The sequence below is a fragment of the Apis dorsata genome, unplaced genomic scaffold (assembly GCF_000469605.1).
Source record: "Apis dorsata unplaced genomic scaffold, Apis dorsata 1.3 scaffold_68, whole genome shotgun sequence".
In the NCBI taxonomy this organism is placed as follows: Eukaryota; Metazoa; Arthropoda; class Insecta; order Hymenoptera; family Apidae; genus Apis; species Apis dorsata.
In genome coordinates, this window is record NW_006263366.1 from 185866 (window position 1) to 190991 (window position 5126).

At 43.8% G+C, this 5126-nt stretch overlaps 1 protein-coding gene across 1 annotated transcript in view; it reads left to right on the top strand.

Annotated features, from left to right (window-relative positions):
• Positions 1-5126, top strand: part of LOC102679404 — a 47759-nt gene that overhangs the window by 17147 nt on the left and 25486 nt on the right. The window lies entirely within an intron of this gene.

Here is a 5126-nt window from a genome sequence, read left to right on the forward strand (position 1 = left end):
CCAAGTTCATAGTAATATAGACGCAGTATTCGTGGGAACGACCCCACAAATAGAATGAGCCATTACCCTTGTCGTGGAGAGTGTATTAGGGAAGTGGGTGGTTTAGGTGGAACCTGGTAATTTTATTAAAGTGCTCGAAGCCTCGATTTTGCGATAAACTCTATACCGATAGCTTACCCGACCAATATTTGGCAACGGCGCCATATTAGAACGATATATGGATCCCACAGGATCGCGTTAAAACAAAGTATATATATAAAGTATATATCGTGCAACGCCGTAAATATGACAAGCTCGTGAAATAATGCACGAGCAATTATTCTACGCTTCAACCATTCGAAGCCTAAAATGCGAAACGTCAATTATTAATTAATTAATTTTCAATCGATTTCGTACGCGAAGAAAGATAACAATCCTCGCTGAAGATAATCGATTACATTTTCTTGACCCGGTGGATAAAGGAGGGTTAACGCAAAGGGTTAACATCGATGTCAAACGAGACACTGAGATCGCGTGTTCTCGTGTTCTCAGAACGAAGCGAAGAAAATTTTTCCATCCGTGGCGTGTGCAACCGGTTGCACGCGATAAGCCGTGCATTAAGTACAGATACGTAAAGATAAGCGACGAGTACAACGAGGATTATTGTATCTGGTAGTATAATACCGATTGTATTCTTCGATCTCCAAGTTTTACATCTCGTCTTTTTATAAAATAAGATTGACGTTTGATTTGAGGAGAGGAAAAAAAAAAAAAAGAGAGAGACGGGTTACAATCGAAAAGATTATTTCCGTGCACGCAAGGAAAAAATAAGGATGGAGGAGCAAACGGCCATTGAAAATGCATTTCCAATGGAAACTATGCGACAACAAATCGTCATAACGGCTTTAATAATCGGAAGCTACTTAATTCGTAGAATCAGGTCATGGGTGCCGGGGCAATTGCATCGGTGCACGTTAGTCTGTGACCTTATTAATGTATTACGAGCGTAGCAAGGGGCTGGCCGAAGCTTATCGAATCTTTGTGTCAAGGAAAATTTTGTACCTGACTCTTTTTGTCTCGTCAACTCGTTTTCGATGTTTCAAGCTGGAAAAAATGCTGCTTGAATATTTTTTTTTTTTTAACAACCCGAACATTATATCGAATTTCGAGTTAATTCGAGTTTCGCGTTAACGCAGCGTTTCAACGAAAATTTTAACGCGGGGAGAATAAAATATTCCGATAAAATGGTGAAATTAATTGATATTAATTTTCCAATTATTATTATAAAAAAGAAGCAAAGAAAGAATATTCTGGCGAAAAATTCTTCGTCCAAAAAAAAAAAAAAAAAGAGAGAAAAGAAAGAAAAAAGGAAAAAAAGAAGACTTAAAATTCGCAGAGTTACACGAACTCTTGCAGAAGTCGCAAAGTCGTGATTCGGCTTATCGCAGTCGCGACACGATAAATCCAAGAGTCGTCGTCTTGCTGGCAGGTAAATCCGGAATTCCGTCAGCGAGAGCCGGTGGCATTTAATGGCGTGAGTCGGCGGAAGTTGGGCCATAAATTCGGGCGGAAGGGATGCGTGGAAAAGCATCCGCGGCGGCGGAAGGTGAAGTTGGGGGCCATCCTAATAATATAGGTCTAGCACGCGTGTTGCGCGACAGGCGCAAGGACTCGAGTCCCATGGCCTACATACGACCCATTTACTACTCCGCAATCACCGTTCGTAGTTATCGTATCGAGCACTCTGTCGTGTTCAACCAAATGCACGCGAATACACGATTCGGAAGAACGGCGAGAAATTTTTTCGAGCACGAAAGGAAGAGATTCTCGTGGAAATTTCAAAGTTTTCGCGATTATTTATGTCGATTTGATTCTTCGAAGGGAAAGGAGAGAGACGCAAAATTTATTAAAAACTGGGAAACGTGGTCTCGTGTTATACGCCATTTTTCAGCAATACGTGCAACTCGAGAGAGGAGCGTTCAAAGTTGTTGAAAAACTTTTCTCGCGTATTTCAGCGAATGATATAATTTCCAATTTGAATCTCGAACGAATCGAATATCTTATCTTCCAACACGATTCGAGAACGATTGATTTACGATTATCGGAAAAATCATCGTGGTCGTCGTGAAATAAAAATTTATATGTAAGTTAGGACGGTGGAGATGTTCCGGGCACAAAATGTTTGGCGTCGAAGATTAAGAGAGCACGTCCCTGCGGAGGTTTTGCAGGCGCTTACAAATTTTCATTTAACTTCCCGACAACCATTAGAAACTTTAAGGACGATGCTTTAATAAGATCGTAGGATTCCACACCGCACGAGGAGGGAGAGTTTCAAGTTTTTTTTAAAGCCGAACATACTGCTACCGATCGCTGAAACTTTTCAAAGGATTTCACCCTTTATGACCTGGTCGCGTTCGCCGCTATGGCTTTTTTTTTTTTTCTTTTCTTTTTTCTCGATAACTACGAGCACTAGTTCCCATAACTACTTTTATCCTTCGTCTTTCCGAGCCTTCAACTTTTCACCCGGGTATCAAAAGAAATTGTCGCGCGAATCTGTTATGAAAATTTTTTTTCCTCCCAGTTTCACGCGAGTACTCGAACGAAGCCATTCTTCAAGCTTCAGATCGAAATCAACCGCGTCATCCCCCGCTTTCCATCGCGTATATACAAGTTGATTAGGACCTTGTTCGAAACACACGTACGTATTTCCATTCGTATTCGCGGGAGAGACGGGAGAGGGAGGGTGTTGAACGGGTATTCAACCGTTGCGTTGAATGAATGGTGTTGTTCTTAGCGGGATGAACGCGAACATAGAGGGCCGCATAAAACATTCAACGCCCCGTAGAAAGAGCGCAGAATTAACGCGTTTCCCAACGATGAAGAATGGACGCGTTTTTCATCCTCCCCAACCTGGAAAAGTGGACGGTGACGTGCGTTAATTTATAATCTTAATAAGAGCATCGTCGTCGTCGTCGTCGTCGTCGGAAAGACGGTGTGTTGTTTCCAACTCTTCTACCTTCGAAAACTATCCCTCCCCTTCCTTTTTTATGCCGTGAAAACCCAACGCATCTTTGTTCGCGCGGGATACCAAAGGGGAGGAGGAAAAAAAAGAAAAAGCTTCGAATAATTTTTTTACTCGCTGGTTTTTCTCGCTGGTCGGTGTATTACGTACTCGCGTAACGTAACCGGAAACGTGGCGAAACGAAAGACGGGAAGAATTTTTCTACCCATCTCCAGTTTCTGGGCCAGAAATATCATATCAGAATCGCGTGTTCACACACAGAAATTGGAGCGGAAGAGGGTGGGGGAGGGGCGGTGAATATATTGTTCTTTCCTAGCCAAGTTTTGCATCCTCTCCGCGGTTGCAAAAATTGCAAAAATATTCGATGTATCGGGGGATAAAGATGGGAAGGGGGAAGAAAGTTTGAATGGTTACTCTCGAACCTTGGAGGGGGGAACCTTGGAGGAGGGATCGTTTTACGCGATCGCGAGCATTCTTCGTCGTCGACGAGACGGAGATGGAATAAGAAAGGCCTCCCTTCTTCCATTCTGGAAACTTCCTTCTTCTTCTTTCCAGAATCGTTATGGTGAGTCGAGCGAGGCAACCATCGAAGTTTACTTAAATACAAAATATAATAATGGGCCGGAGCGGAGGAGTAATGGGATCGTGTAGCGTGTTGCCGCCGCCGCTTCAAAAGTTGGCAAGAGTTTCAATGCGGATCTCGTTTGAGAGCCGACTCCCTGAATCATCTCCCCCTCCCCTTTTCTCCCCTCCTTCCGCCAAGGACGAAAACTTGAAAATCTGTTAAATATTCAAGCGGCGGGATCCGTACCTTCTCGATCGAGGAATATCGTCCGATAAATTTCATCACCTCCTCCCTCCTTCGAAAATCCCTCGAGCAGTCGGTATCCAGTGGTATCTCGAATCAGGGAGAAAAATCAGCTCGAAATTTTCTCATTGCCCCCGCGTACAGCGCACGTGACTCTAATAAAATAAATAATCTAATAAATAAATAAATAAATTGGGGAACGACGTTGGTTCCACCAACCAAGATGATCAACTCCGTAACGTTGTTCCTCGTTCGCGAACTGCGTCAAACATTCATTTTTTTCCTGCCCTGCCACTGTATTTCGCCAGCTCGTTCGTGTTTGCGTTCATCTCGACCGTTGACTTTTTCCCTCGGGATAGAAGCGAGCTTTCGCTCGTGTGTGACCCACAACACGCGTGCGTGGAAAAATGAACGAGAAGGAAGGATCGTCGTCGTCGTCGTCGTCGTCGTGGCGAGATTTACATTGGGAGGAGGCGATTCACAGAGAGCGCAAGTTTGTTGCCAAAGCGTCCGGTTCGGGTCGTATCGCGATTGTCCCGTGCTAAAAAGTTTTCGAGGGAATGTGTTGTTGATCGTGGAGGAAGGCGCGGAAATTACTACCGCGTAATTGCTCCCCGAGAGACCAATAAGCGAGTTGGCTCGCTCGCTCGCTCGCTCGCTCGCCTGATGAGCGCACGGTGGTGAATTCAACCCCCTCGCGAGTTCGCGCCATGCGAAGGTTCAAACTTCGTCAACCACCACGCTTCTGCTTCTTTTTCCTTCCTTTCTTTCTTTCTTTTTCTGAAATGAATGAAATGAATGAGAATAAAGAAGGAGAAATTATTAGAGAATTACTTCAAGGCGCTACTTCAAGGTGTTTCAATGCGTTTCGCGTTTCAATCGATGGAATTTTCGAGAGAGAGAATAATTGCCAATGGCAACAACAATTGTTGGCCATTGGTATGTTTTTCTTTTCACAGGAGCGAGGGAGGGTGGGAGGGAGGTAGAAATGGAATTTTTCATGAGAGAAATATGGATGAAAATTTTTGCTCCCCTTCCTCTGTATTTTGTGAAAAAGCTGTTACTTCGATTGCCTCGATATAAATTGGGTACACTCGATTCGTCCACGATTCCACCGTGAAACGAACGAGGAAGCTCGAGGATTTCGATAACCAGAGACGAGTGAAGAAACGGCGTGGATCGCCGACGAAATGCGTCCATTGTCGATTTCCGTACCTACGGATTTCAGAATCCAATCTAAACGTGACTGACAACCACTATCGACCTATCTTCTTTCGAGTTGTTTTCTCTCTCTCTCTTTTTTTTTTTTTTTTTTTT